The following is a 14840-nucleotide window of genomic DNA, read 5'->3' as shown; positions in this document are numbered from 1 at the left end:
TAATTTCCTTTCTTTATTCCAATCCTAGAACAGCGGTTTGTGCAAATGGTCTGGTTTCCTCCTTTTTTGATTTGGGCAGAGGTGTTCAACAAGGTTGCCCTTTATCCCCTTTTCTCTTTAATTTAGCTTTGGAACCTTTCCTTTCCAAACTTAGACAAACCCTGACATTCACGGCTTTCAGACATCACAATCTCACATTAAGCTTGCTGCTTACGCCGATGATATTTTGCTTTTTATCTCCAATCCCACTGTTTCTATCCCCTCCTTTCTTTCTGAAGTTCATGAATATTCGCTGAATTCTGGGTATAAGCTGAATAATGATAAATGCAAAATTTTACCCCTCACTAAATATACCTTCAAACCTGATTTTGCTGATTCTAACTTCACCTGGAGCTCTTCTCATACCAAATATTTAGGCATGCATCACTTTGCCTCAACAAATGTATCCAGAAGTTGACTGTTCTCACTACCAAATGGCATCCACTCTATCTTTCCTGGTGGGGACGCCTTGATACTATTAAAATGATGCTTTCCCCCATTGTTTTGTACACCATTTCCAATATTCCTGTCTCCATTCCCATGAAGTTCTTTAGGAAGATTCACTCCATTCTTACTTCTTTTCTCTGGTCAGGCAAGAAACCCCGGATGTCTATTCTCAGATTGACACGTCCTAAATCTGAAGGGGGTGTCAATTTTCCTGATTTTCCGACCTATCACAAGGCTTTTCTTTTACGACAGGCTTCCTTCTGGCTGCGAGACTCTGATGAACCCTGTCCTCTTTGGGTTACTGTAGAACGTCTTTCTCTTTCGCCTTTTAATTTTGCTGAATTTCTTTCTTTTTCTCGCAAACTGCAGATTCCATCCATCCCCATACATAAATCCACAGCCAAGCTACTCTTAGCCTCCTCCCCTGCCATCCCTTCCTCTGTTGCTGATTTTTTATCCTCTACTATCTGGCACAATAACAATATCCTTATTAACAGCAAACTTTTCTATTGAAAATCCTGGCGACAAAAGGGTTTAATTTGGGTTTCTCAACTTTTCTCTCAATCCACCTTTTTATCTTTTCTCTTGCTGCGCCTCTCTTTTGATTTACCTGTTTCCTTTGCTCGTAACTATCTTATATGAAAGGAAGCGATCAGGCCCACTTACACCCAGATTCTGCATTCTCACAGTCTCTCTTCATCCCCTACTCCTACTTCACAACTTCACTCTTTTCTGGCTGTTCATTCCAAGGCTTCTCTTATTTACGCATTCCTTCGCTCCAAGCCTTTGCCTCGCCCAAAGTCTAAAGTGAAGGAGCAGTGGGAATGTGACTTTGATACTTCTTGGTCTACTTCATTCTGGGATAAGTTATGGGTTAAAATCCACAAATCCTCCAGATCTGCCACTTTAACTCAAACTCTATTTTTCATTTATAATAGACTCCTTTTTACACCACATTTGCTTCACAATAGATTTTCCTCTGTTCCTGACCTCTGTTGGTCCTGCTCTACTCCCACTGCTACTCTGTTCCACATGCTCTTCTCATGCACAATCATTCATGACTTCTGGAAGCGAATTTGGACCCAAATTAATGACATTTTCCACACCCAAATCCCTTTTACTTTTATCCACATTTTTCTTGGTAGTCTCTCCCCGTGCTGGGATCACGTTACTTTTGATGTACGAATTATTGATTTATTGATAGCGGTTGCATTCCAACAAATCACTGCTATTTGGAAAGATTTTACGAAGATATCGATTAAAGCATGGTGGTATGATGTTTGCCATAATCATAGGTTGGATACTGCCTTTGTTTTTCCTCCTCAGATGGCAATGAAGCGCACTATTTTATGGCTCCCTATAACAGTATACCTTGATGCCTCTGCCAACAATTCATTCCACCTGTCACCTATTCAGCAAGAAGTTCTCAAACCTCCTTGATTGACCTTATAGTTCCTCATTATTTTCATGTATAACAGATTGCACTATTGTTTTTATTTTCTCTTTTCCAATTTATGCTTTCATCTGGTCTTCATACCCAATGCACCTTTTGTATGGCTATTTATGCAATGTTTCTCTAGCTTATTTTGCTTCTTTTCTGTATCACTTGTTCCATTGTATTGACACCTCTTTTTGTTCAATAAACTTTATTTTGAACTTAAAAAAAAAAATTGAAGAAGGGGCTAAATACACCAGGCTTCTCAGACGTTAGTGCAAGTCCTGGAGCCAAACCTTGGTGACAGCCCTGGGGTCGCTTCTTAACGAGGTGGCATGAGCACTCGCTTTTCAGTATTAAAGAACATTTACTTCATGAACAGAGAACATATTGTGAATAGTGTCATCTAGCAGTCTAGCCAAGTAAGCAGCCTCATTATTAGTAAAGACGGCATCCTTGCAATTGTAACATGATGCACTGGGCCAGGGTCAAACTAATTTGCATATAGCCAAGTTCTGAGCTGGGATGGTGCAGTGAGCAAAAAAACGGTGATGGATAAAGCCCTGATCTTTGGACTGGGTAAGAGTGGTCTGCTTAATTCAGACACTCTGTTCATCACCACCCCCTTTTCTGAATCATTTGTGTCCACCATAAGCGTGGAAGGGTATACTCAGATGTGAGTCCCTAGCTCATTGCACCATCAGGATTCAAGCAAGCCGGGCCGAAGACGGCTGAAATGCCAGAAACCGGTCCCCGGTAGCTTGTTTCCTTCCCAGTATAAGAATTGGCTTGGTAGTTTGGTCTGCCCTGTTCCCATGATGCACTGGGCCAGGGTCAGACTAATTTGCATATAGCCAAGTTCTGATCTGGGATGGTGCAGTGAGCAAAAAAATGGTGATGGATAAAGCCCTGATCTTTGGACTGGGTAAGAGTGGTCTGCTTAATTCAGACACTCTGTTCATCACCACCCCCTTTTCTGAATCATTTTTGTCCACCATAAGCGTGGAAGGGTATACTCAGATGTAAGTCCCTAGCTCATTGCACCATCAGGATTCAAGCAAGCCGGGCCGAAGACGGCTGAAATGCCAGAAACCGGTCCCCGGTAGCTTGTTTCCTTCCCAGTATAAGAATTGGCTTGGTAGTTTGGTCTGCCCTGTTCCCATGATGCACTGGGCCAGGGTCAGACTAATTTGCATATAGCCAAGTTCTGAGCTGGGATGGTGCAGTGAGCAAAAAAACGGTGATGGATAAAGCCCTGATCTTTGGACTGGGTAAGAGTGGTCTGCTTAATTCAGACACTCTGTTCATCACCACCCCCTTTTCTGAATCATGCAATTGTAACAAGCGCTTACCAGACAGCCAGGGTTGTGAAGTAGACTTTTCCTTTTTTGAGACGGCCCACTTGGACGGGCTCGCCTGCTTTCCTTCTAAAGTAAAAGGTTTCTCGTCTTTATGGGGCCATGTGTTTCAAAAACATGACCCCATAAAGATAAGAAACCTTTTGCAGCAGATGGAAGGCAGACAAGCCCATCCAAGTGGGCCATCTGTTAAAGAGAAAAGTCAACATCACAGAAAGCTCTTTCCCAATGGATGGCCACAGTTTAGCATAAACGGTGACGCTGGCCAATGGGAAAGAGGGGCGGGGCTTAACACCCGTCACTGAAAAGTCATTAAAAATGAGAAAATCTCACCAGCGAGACTGCGCATGTGCGCAGCCCACGCAGGCAAGACCTAAAAATGGATCGGATTACATATATTTCACAGTACGCCATCTGTGCTTCAATCCCAAGGTCAATATTCTTTTACGTTTATCAAAAACTGGATCATGTACCCTGGGCACTGCAATTTATTTTGTGAATCATTTTAAGGAATTATCCGAACTTAACTTTTCTCTCAATCATAGCTAATGTATTTGACTACAGAAGGAAATCCACTCCAGGTAGCATGGTAGGCTTTGGTCTCTTTGTCAACTAAAACAATATGGTGCATTTTTCATCTTCTGGATAATTGTCATTAAATCAATTGGAATTTATTTAATTTTGATAACTAAATAATCAATGTATTCCTATAGTGTGATACAGCAACATTAATTATGAAAATGTTTTAATGGACATGATACATAAGGGCTAAATAAATGCTGCAATAAAATACAATACAATTTAGGCATTATGGCCTGCACATGTGAGCACAAACAGCTGTTACCCTCCCCACAGTTGTGGTCCAAACCGCAGGCAAGAGTCTATAACAATGGGGTAGGGGTAATTAATAGCTGTTATTGCCCTGCAGGTAATGACAACAAACCCCGCAACACAATAGAACCCATACTCCCTCAGCCTCCCGCTCTGAAGTGTTTGTGTCAGGCGAAACAGTTGGGACCCCCACCCTCCCCCCCACAACTCCACGCCGCCCTGTGAGAGGAAGCTCCTGCTCCTGCTGTGCTAGCTTGTTTTGCTTAGCTCTTGCAATTAGCTTTGGTGGGCCACACAGCACAGCAGAGAACAGGGAGCCGGTAGCCCAGAATGCTCCTTTTGCTGACCTATAAGGTTGGGTATAGTCCACAAAGGGATAATTTTGAGAAGCTGGACAATATTCCTTCCAGGGTGTTAATACAAAATTATAGCCACCGTCCAAAGGCTATACAAGTTGTTAAAGGCTTGTACTCTAACCATAAACAAGAGACACAGGCAAAGGCATATGTGAAGACAGTGTCTTCTAGTACTGTTAGAACATCCATCATCCAGGGTTGCTTTCCAGAAGATTCCATAGTTTTCGTCCAGACCGGAGTCTGGCTTGGCTTGGCAAGATGTGTAATTAGTAGTGTGGATGGGTAATGTCCTATGTTAGATGGATGTGTCAACTTCATGAATGTTCTTGGAAATCTCAAAAATAAGTCCAAGAATTGGAATAGCTGCAATGTTTGGCTCAGTGAGTTGGAACTCAGTATTGTAATAGCTGGGGGGGTGGCTGTGGGTAAGGACTGATGTGCACTGACAGGGCAGTGGGGAGGTCCAGTAATGGAATAGATGGGATGGTGGCTGCAGATCAGGAGTGATGTGCACTGATACAGCTGTGGATGGGTCTAGAAATGAAACAGGTAAAGCTATGGCTATAGGTCAGTAATAATGTACACCAACAGAGCTGTGGGTGGATCCAATACTGGGATAACTCAAGTGATGGGTGTAGGTTAGGATTGATGTGCATCTACAGAGCTATGGGTGGCTCTAGTATTGGAATAACTGAAGTGATGGCTGGAGGTTAGGATTGATGTGCATCAACAGAGCTGTGGGTGGATCCAGTACTGGAATAACTGAAGTGATGGCTGCAGGTTAGGATTGATGTGCATCAACAGAGCTGTGGATGGATCCAGTACTGGAATAACTAAAGTGATGGCTGCAGGCACGGATTGATGTGCATCAACAGAGCTGTGGGTGGATGTAGGTTAGGATTGATGTGCATCAATAGAGCTGAGGGTGGATCCAATACTGGAATAACTGAAGTGATGGGTGCAGGTTAGGATTGATGTGCATCAACAGAGCTGTGGATGGATCCAGTACTGGAATAACTGAAGTGATGGCTGCAGGGTAGGATTGATGTGCATCAACAGAGCTGTGGGTGGATGTAGGTTAGGATTGATTTGCATCAATAGAGCTGAGGTTGGATCCAATACTGGAATAACTGAAGTGATGGCTGTAGGTTAGGATTGATGTGCATCAACAGAGCTATGGGTGGCTCTAGTATTGTAATAACCGAAGTGATGGCTGCAGGTTAGGATTAATGTGCATAAACAGAGCTGTGGGTGGATGTAGGTTAGGATTGATGTGCATCAACAGAGCTGAGGGTGGATCCAATCCTGGAATAACTCAAGTGATGGGTGTAAGTTAGGATTGATGTGCATTAACAGAGCTGTGGGTGGATCCAGTACTGGAATAACTGAAGTGATGGCTGCAGGTTAGGATTGATGTGCATCAACAGAGCTGTGGATGGATCCAGTACTGGAATAACTAAAGTGATGGCTGCAGGCACTGATTGATGTGCATCAACAGAGCTGTGGGTGGATGTAGGTTAGGATTGATGTGCATCAATAGAGCTGAGGGTGGATCCAATACTGGAATAACTGAAGTGATGGGTGCAGGTTAGGATTGATGTGCATCAACAGAGCTGTGGATGGATAGAGTACTGGAATAACTGAAGTGATGGCTGCAGGGTAGGATTGATGTGCATCAACAGAGCTGTGGGTGGATGTAGGTTAGGATTGATTTGCATCAATAGAGCTGAGGTTGGATCCAATACTGGAATAACTGAAGTGATGGCTGTAGGTTAGGATTGATGTGCATCAACAGAGCTATGGGTGGCTCTAGTATTGTAATAACCGAAGTGATGGCTGCAGGTTAGGATTAATGTGCATAAACAGAGCTGTGGGTGGATGTAGGTTAGGATTGATGTGCATCAACAGAGCTGAGGGTGGATCCAATCCTGGAATAACTCAAGTGATGGGTGTAAGTTAGGATTGATGTGTATCAACAGAGTTGTGGGTGGATCCAGTACTGTAATAACTGAAGTGATGGTTGCAGGTTAGGATTGATGTGCATCAACAGATCTGTGGGTGGATCCAGTACTGGCATAATTGAAGTGATGGCTGCAGGTTAGGATTGATGTGCATCAACAGAGCCGTTGGTGGATGTAGGTTAGGATTGATGTGCATCAACAGAGTTGAGGGTGGCTGTAGGTTAGGATTGATGTGCATCAACAGAGTTGAGGGTGGATCCAATACTGGAATAACTGAAGTGATGGCTGTAGGTTAGGATTGATGTGCATCAACAGAGCTGTGGGTGGATCCGAAACTGGAATAACTCAAGTGATGGCTGTAGGTTAGGATTGATGTGCATCAATAAAGCTGAGGGTGGATCCAATACTGGAATAACTCAAGTGATGGCTGTAGGTTAGGATTGATGTGCATCAACAGAGCTATGGGTGGTCTAGTATTGGAATAACTCAAGTGATGGCTGTAGGTTAGGATTGATGTGCATCAACAGAGCTATGGGTGGCTCTAGTATTGGAATAGCCCGGGATGTGGTTGCAGATCTGCACTGGCAGAGCTGACAGTCAATATAGTGGTCAAACATGACTCTTGAAACTTCTACGGCAATAAAATGTGGGACCCAAAAAATTTTGGAAGCTGGAATACGACAGACAAGAATAAGGCAGAATCTATTCACACTGTCAATCAGCAAAGCGGCACAGGCCGCAATGTAAGGCATATGCAAAAAATGAAAATGCAGACACTGAAATCTAAACTTCACAGAAATTGGTCAGTCATTGAAAAGAAATAAGGTTAATAAGTTAGTCATCTTAAATGGAGGGATTCAAGCAAACATTAGTAGGTCTCACAAACTGTGTGAATTTTTTGCTGTCAGAGTGGTCTAATGAGAATGACATCTCTGACCTTGGAGCGGAACCAAAGCTGTTAACTGGCTCATTGCCGATAACGTATTTAAATCAATGGCAAAGCCAATGTGTGGGATAGTCTATTGGCTTTGCTGCTGCTTGTTTATAAAGAATACTTAACAATATTTAAAAATATTTTGAAAAAATTCAAATGGGCTGCAAATTCAAATATCGCATGCATCAGTGGCCATCTTGGAATATTTGGTTTGATGAAAAACATATTCCCATTATGTCTACCAGTTTGTCATGGAGCATATATGGGAGGCCATTTTTAAAAGTTATTTTTTAAAGAAAAAGTATTCCAAGATGACCACCTATATAAGCATTTCAGTTGTGAGGTCCCAACACATGCAAAAGGCCATTTTAGCTTTTTTTCTAAGATTAATTTACAACATTGGCCACAGCAATTTTGAAATGGTATAATAAAGTATAATATATTAAGTGCAATAAAGAAGTGAGCCGGCAAGGAGCTGTATGCAGCTGTTTTTGAACTCGCAAAAAGCTATTTGTGAAGTAAATAGCGGGTAGGGAGGAGTGAGGGTGCGATGGCAAGAAGCTGGGTGGTGGTGTGGGGACAAAAAGCACTGGAGGTGCCAGAAGGAGTGGGGAGTAGCAGACCAACGGAGAAAACAGTGGAGGGAAGAACAGGATTGAAAGTGTGGGGAGAGGTGGAAGAGCACTGAAGGATCTTGTGTAGGGGGTACAAAAAGTAATGGAAGAAACAGGAAGTATGGAAGAGCAATGGAGAAAATGTGGCAGAATGGAAAATACACAGAGGGAGCAATGGAGAGAAGCTGGGTGGGTTGGGTGAATGAACGCAATAGAGTAGGGTGAATCGTCGGCAGAGCAATGGAGAGACTGGTAGTTGATGAAAAGCAACAGAGAAGCAAGGATGAATGATAGTGCAATGGAGGAACTGGGTGGGGATGAAAAACAACAGAAGAGCACTCATGTGGGAGAGCATGGAGTGCTTAAAGTAAAAGAAAAAATGTTTCCTGAGTGTAAGCAGTGGAAGAATACAACTCATCCAATCAGAAACACTGTTATGTAGTCATGCTTGGGGCGAGGGGCAAACACAAAAAGTAGTAAGCCATTGTGTTTGAAGAAAGCAAGTGAGAGTGACAAGAAAGGCAACAAATGATAAGTAATGGGCTGGGCTAAGGGCCACTCTAAGTATTGATATTGTACTCAATAGGTCTATTGACAACAAAAGGTGAGACTTAACAATTGGCAAATAAATTCTACAAGCAAAGATAGGCTGAAGTTAACATTCTAGGAATGTAGATAGTAGGCAGCTTTGTGAAACAGACTGTGCATGCGGTGCCTTCTTTGGCTGACAATGTCAACTAGTTTGTTTGGTTCTGGGTAAGGGAAATATATCAGTGTAGTATTAGTGGAATAGCGCATGGTAGAGGGGGAGGCAACTGGTGTCAGTAAAGAGCATAGAGTTAAAAATGGGAGGACAAGGTGGAGGGAATAGAGGAAAGGCATACAGAAGAGAGAAAGGGGATAGGACACAGCTAAGTGAATGAGAGCTATGCTCCTAAAGGGAGTGAAGTGCTAGGAAGTGAGAGGGGTGCATATCAGAAGTGAAAGTATAGGGAGAGGGAAATAGCATTTGGATCGCCCGAGGTGCATGCAGGCAGGGCCCGTGCGGGGCGTTATACCGGGCGGTGACGTCAGGCAGAGGAGGGTCAGGGTGGGGGGTTGTAAAATGTGGGATATGGACCATTACAGGTAAGTACCGAAAAAAATAAATAAAACAAATTTTGTTGCCCACGCTACATCACCAAATGTGATGCAGCGTGGGCAACGAAATTCGCTGTGCCTGGGTGCATGGGGGGAAAATGTTCTGTTAGGAAAGATAGGAGTAAAAACACAGAAAGGGTTCACACTCAGGGGCATATTAGCAAGGAAGTGGCGGAGTGAGGCGTGAGCCTTTATGGCTCAACGCCTCTCTCCGCCATTTTGGAAACGCAGGGCTGCACCATATTATCGAGGATATGGTGCAGCCTCGCATTTCCCCCTGTGATGGCGCTAGGTTTTACAACTTAGTCCCAACGCAGGCACCCTTGCACCAGAGTGCAAGAGTGTCTGTGAACACCGAGGTTTGTTTATGTACAGGAAGGTGTCCCTTCCTGCACATAAACAAACCTTAAATGCCAGTTTGTAACTTACATGTGTGCTGCTTCATGCAGAACACATGTAAGTTACAAAATATCATTTAAAAAAAAGGTTTGTTTATGTACAGAAAGGGACACCTTCCTGTACATAAACAAACCATGGCGTTTTGCGTTTTTCCATGTGTGCTGCACATGGCAGCACACATGGAAAAAGTAAAAACGGGGAGAAATAAAGCATTTCTCCTCCTTTCGCCATTTTAAGACTAGGATTTTCCTGGCTTTAACTTCGGCACTACCACCTATTATCGCCATCCTTGATAATAGGTGGCAGCGTCGAATTCAATGTGTGTTGCTGTGGTACGCCCACCGCAACACCCACTGTACGCCCCCTTTCACGCTAAGTTTATTGTGAAAGGGGCACTATTCTCAAGGCAGCGTTAAGCCACTTAACTTGACTTTAAGCCACGTTAAGTGGCTTAAGGCTGACTTGATAATTGGGAGCTGACCCTATTGCCACATAATAGGGTGACGTTGTGGTGGCGATAGGGGATTGATAATATGCCCCTCAGTGCTCTGCGCAAAATGGTTAAAGGGGGAATGGAAATAATATTCATCATCATCATCATATTTATTTCGGTTCGAAGAACCATAAAAGCTAACAAGCTTCATTACATTGGGCCCAAAGAACAGTGACAACTCTGGTGGCATTCCAGGGAAACCTGAAGAATAAGCAGGATTTGCATGCGCTGCAATTAGTAGGAAAATCAGCAAACAGCAGCAGGTTTAGGGTGCATTTTCTACAATATATTTTAGCCAGTTTGTCATGCAAATTACATGGCTTCACTGTGCAAAACCAAATTTCCACGTTATTTTGACATAGAGTATGAGTATCAAAGTTTAAGTGACATTATTAAAGTGGCTCTGTAATAAAAGAAAATCTGTGGAATGTGAATGATTGTGTTAAACCACAAGTGTATGATCTCCAGGAGGCCTTTCTTGTCTTTATATGTCCCTGTAGTTTTGATACCTCTGTTATAAATCCCCTTCTTCAGACAATGGGGCTGGTATTTTGGAAAGCAAGACTTTTTGTAGGTTTCGTAACAGGCACCCGATCTGAACTTGAGCCTGTGCCCTCACATTGCATCTGAGACACTGCAATAACAGGGACATTTAAATAGGGGAAATGGTTTCTCGATTTCAAGAACCGCTGGGCCTGATTCATACCTTGGATGGATTAAGTACCGTTGCCATGGCGGAGTACTTAACTCCCGCCTTTGTGAGGGCACTCTGCCAGCCAAATTAGAGATGTGCGCAGGTCCAGCGGACATCTATTTCATTTATAAAAACCTCCATCATGGCGGTTCCTGTAAATGCATTGAAAGCTGGACGGACAACTCTGTTTTATTTGTATTTTTTAAATCCCAATGCAAGACTTTCTTTTTGAATTAAAAAAAAAACAATGACTGCCTCACCAAGGAAGATGTCTTCCATGGCGAAGGGGTCATTTTGAAGGTTTCACTGTCCTATTAACATCAGGTTTTATCTTATGGTGACAGACAGTGAAAACTGGCCATGTGTTTTCCCTGGTAAACAGTCCAAAATATCGAGTAAAAAATATCGAATGGACATAATATCGAGTTCAAAATATAGAATGGACAGAATATAGTCATCAAAAATATCGTTTTAAAGGTAAGTAATGTAATATCGAATTTTAAAAATATAGAAAGTCAAAATATCGAAGTATATACTATAGGTTATTAAAATTATCGAATGTTTAATAATATCAATTTTTTTATAGTGTTTTTATGTTATTATATGTGTGAAAAGTGTGTATTTATGTTATAATTTATTTTAATTAATTAATTTTATGTTTATTAATTTTTGCATAATTTAATTCTGTAGCGGGTTGTGGGTTTATAGGGGAATAGGGTGGGAAGTAATTTAATTTTAATTAATCAAATATGTGAATTTATTTATTGGTATTTATTTTTAATTAATTTTTAATTAATTTCTATTTGGTAATTATTTAAATTTCATTTTGCAATTAATTTTAATTAATTGAATAATTGATGATTATGTTAATTTTACTAATTTGTTTTCTGTAGCGGGTTGTGGGTTTATAGGGGAATTGGGTTGGAAGTAATTTATAATTAATTAAATATGTAAATGTATTTATTGGTATTTATTTTGAATTCATTGTTAATTAATTTTTTGGGGTAATTAATTACATTTTAATTGCCAAATAATTTTATTTAATTGATTATTTGCTAATTATGTTAATTTTACTACTTTATGTTCTGTAGTGGCTTGTGGGTTTATAGGGGAATAGGGTGGGAAGTAATTTAATTATAATTAATTAAATAATTTAATTTATTTATTTGAATTAATTGTTAATTAATTTGTAATTGTTAATTAATTAATTGTTAATTTGTAATTAATTTGTATTAATAGGTAACTAGTTGTAATAATTTTAATTTGTAATTTGAATTGATTAATTATTATAATATATAAAATTGGTAATTACTTTTGAATAATTTTTTATAGATATTAATATATATATGTTTTTAAATAATATATGAAGTATTTACTTTCCCTACTGTTGCACTCTCTGGAGTGGGAATAGTAATTTTTACCCCTACGCAATCCAACGCTTTCCCTACTGTTGCACTCACTGGAATAGTAATTTTTACCCCTACGCTAGCCAATGCTTTCCCTACTGTTGCACTCTTTAGAGTGGGAATTGTAATTTTTACCCCTACGCTATCCAACGCTTTCCCTACTGTTGCCCTCTTTGGAGTGGGAATAGTAATTTTTACCCCTACTCTATCCAGCGCTTTCCCTACTGTTGCACTCTCTGGACTGGGAATAGTAATTTTTACCCCTACGCTATCCAACGCTTTCCCTACTGTTGCACTCTCTGGAGTGGGAATAGTAATTTTTACCCCTACGCTATCCAGCGCTTTCCCTACTGTTGCACTCACTGGAGTGGGAATAGTCATGTTTACCCCTACGCTATCCAGCGCTTTCCCTACTGTTGCACTCACTGGAGTGGGAATAGTAATTTTTACCCCTACGCTATCCAACGCTTTCCATACTGTTGCACCCACAGGAGTGGGAATAGTATTTTTTACCCCTACGCAATCGAACGCTTTCCCTACTGTTGCACTCTCTGGAGTGGGAATAGTAATTTTTACCGCTACGCTATCCAACGCTTTCCCTACTGTTGCACTCATTGGAGTGGGAATAGTAATTTTAACACTCCCGCTATCCTACGGTAATAATATCGTATGTTTTTTTAAATAATATTACATTGTTATATATATATATATATACATATATATATATATATATATATATATATATATATATATATATATATATATATATGTTTTAACAATTAAATTTGTTTTTTTTTATAACTTAAATTAATTATTTAATAATGTTAATGTATGTAAGTATTTTTAAGTATATCTTAGTTATTTTTAATATTTTTTTAATTTTACATTAATTTTAATAAATTCAATATTTTTACAAAGTACATATTTTCAAACAATATTTTGGAGTCGATATTTTTGTACCTACCTGTTTGTACATAGGACTTCGATATTTTGTCTTTCGATATTTTGGCATCGATATTTTTAGTACTCTATATTTTGTCCCTCGATATTATGTCAGTGATCCGTTTTCCCTCTCTAATAGGGCAGGCAAACACATAGACTACCCTCCGACGCCCTTACTCCGTTGGAGGCGTATCATTGGCGATGCCCTGACGACATTACACTGGCTTCCAGTACATGAAAGGGTTGCTTTTAAAGCACTCTGTTTCTGTCACAGAATTCTAAATGGCAAGGGCCTTTGGGCTTGATGCATGTGGCCCTTATATCAGACCCTTAGTCACAAATTATATGTTTCATTTAAAGTAAATTAAAAAGCAGGGGAAAATGTCTTTATTTATATTTTACTTCCTAAGGTACACTACTTCTAGTGATGAAATAAGACATGTTACTCTAGGCTCTCCACGAAGCATGTCATTTTAAATTACACGAGTCAAATATTTAGGAATATTGTTTTGACAGCAACTTCTTATTTAGAAAGAAGAAAGGAAATGTTTTCAGACCGTTGCACTCTCTTTCCGCTGAGTGGTCTGAAGTGGGGGCACTCAGTACATACATCTTAAGCTTGCTGAACCTCAAACCCAGTCCTCCCGAGACATGGCCCAGTGTTTGCCTGTTGGTATGATGAACTAGAGTCAGTCAGTTTAGTGGCTACACTCAAGGTCAGACTGATGATGACGCACGATTTTAAAAATCATAAGCCATGACACATTTACTGATTAAAGATTTGAAAAGATGTAAGTGCACTTAGCACTTCAATGCACTTAGACGCAGTGACACATGAAACTGAGACGAGTGTGGTAGAAACATCATAAAAGCGGGCTATAAAATACAAGATGAAGAAAACTTACATACAAGGCAATGATAATACATATAAATGAGTTACACTAATGAGAGTTTCTTATGAATATGTTGTTTATTAATGACTAAGGATGAAAGCATGTAGTTGATAAAGTTTTCCAGTGTTTTTACTGCTTTTTGTCACAATTCACCATTTAGAAAAGTTGGTGCAAAAATGCGTAGAAACTAGATACGATCTTTAAATGTTGCATATTAATACTAGAGATTCAGTAGCTTATGAAAAATGAAAATGAATGTTGTAGTATGAACTTACAAAATTAAACACTATGAATGTTGAGAAAAATTGTGGTAATGGGGTATTTCTAACATTAGCAATTTCCAAGTAATAGGTGAAAGCTCTAGATATTTCCTATTTTTTAAATGATTTCATTACAGCTATATTTGATATGATTTAGAGTTTATTTTATTTAAAATGTGTGATGCTAACTTTAAGGTTTTTTGGAAATGCTTTTTCTCTAGTGCTGACCTTTCCCCTGACCTAATACAATAGACCATTTACAACTAGTGACATGTTATTTTATTTGTTCTGTACATGTATAAACCCTGAATTTCCTAAATGTTTCTTCATTGTTCACAGATAAACATTCCTGCTGGAACAGGATTTCAGATGTAGCCATAGATATATATACTTTGTATTAATTTTTCACAGGCATTAGGCTTTTTTGGACTTTCAAATGTTTTGTTTCTCATGACCAGCATGGGAAAGCATCTCACTGTTGCAAATGTGCTAGGTGACACAATGTGAATTTGAGCAAACAACAGTCTTCTGATGGTGGTGTGATGCCACATCACTGGAATTTGCTAGAGAGTTTATAAAAGAAGAAACCCCAAAGGAGGGGCATCACTGGTTAGAGGCGGCAGACCCGAGAGCAGAGG

This window comes from Lissotriton vulgaris, chromosome 7, assembly GCF_964263255.1.
Source record: "Lissotriton vulgaris chromosome 7, aLisVul1.2, whole genome shotgun sequence".
Taxonomy (NCBI): domain Eukaryota; kingdom Metazoa; phylum Chordata; class Amphibia; order Caudata; family Salamandridae; genus Lissotriton; species Lissotriton vulgaris.
Note: the sequence above shows the minus strand (reverse complement) of the source record.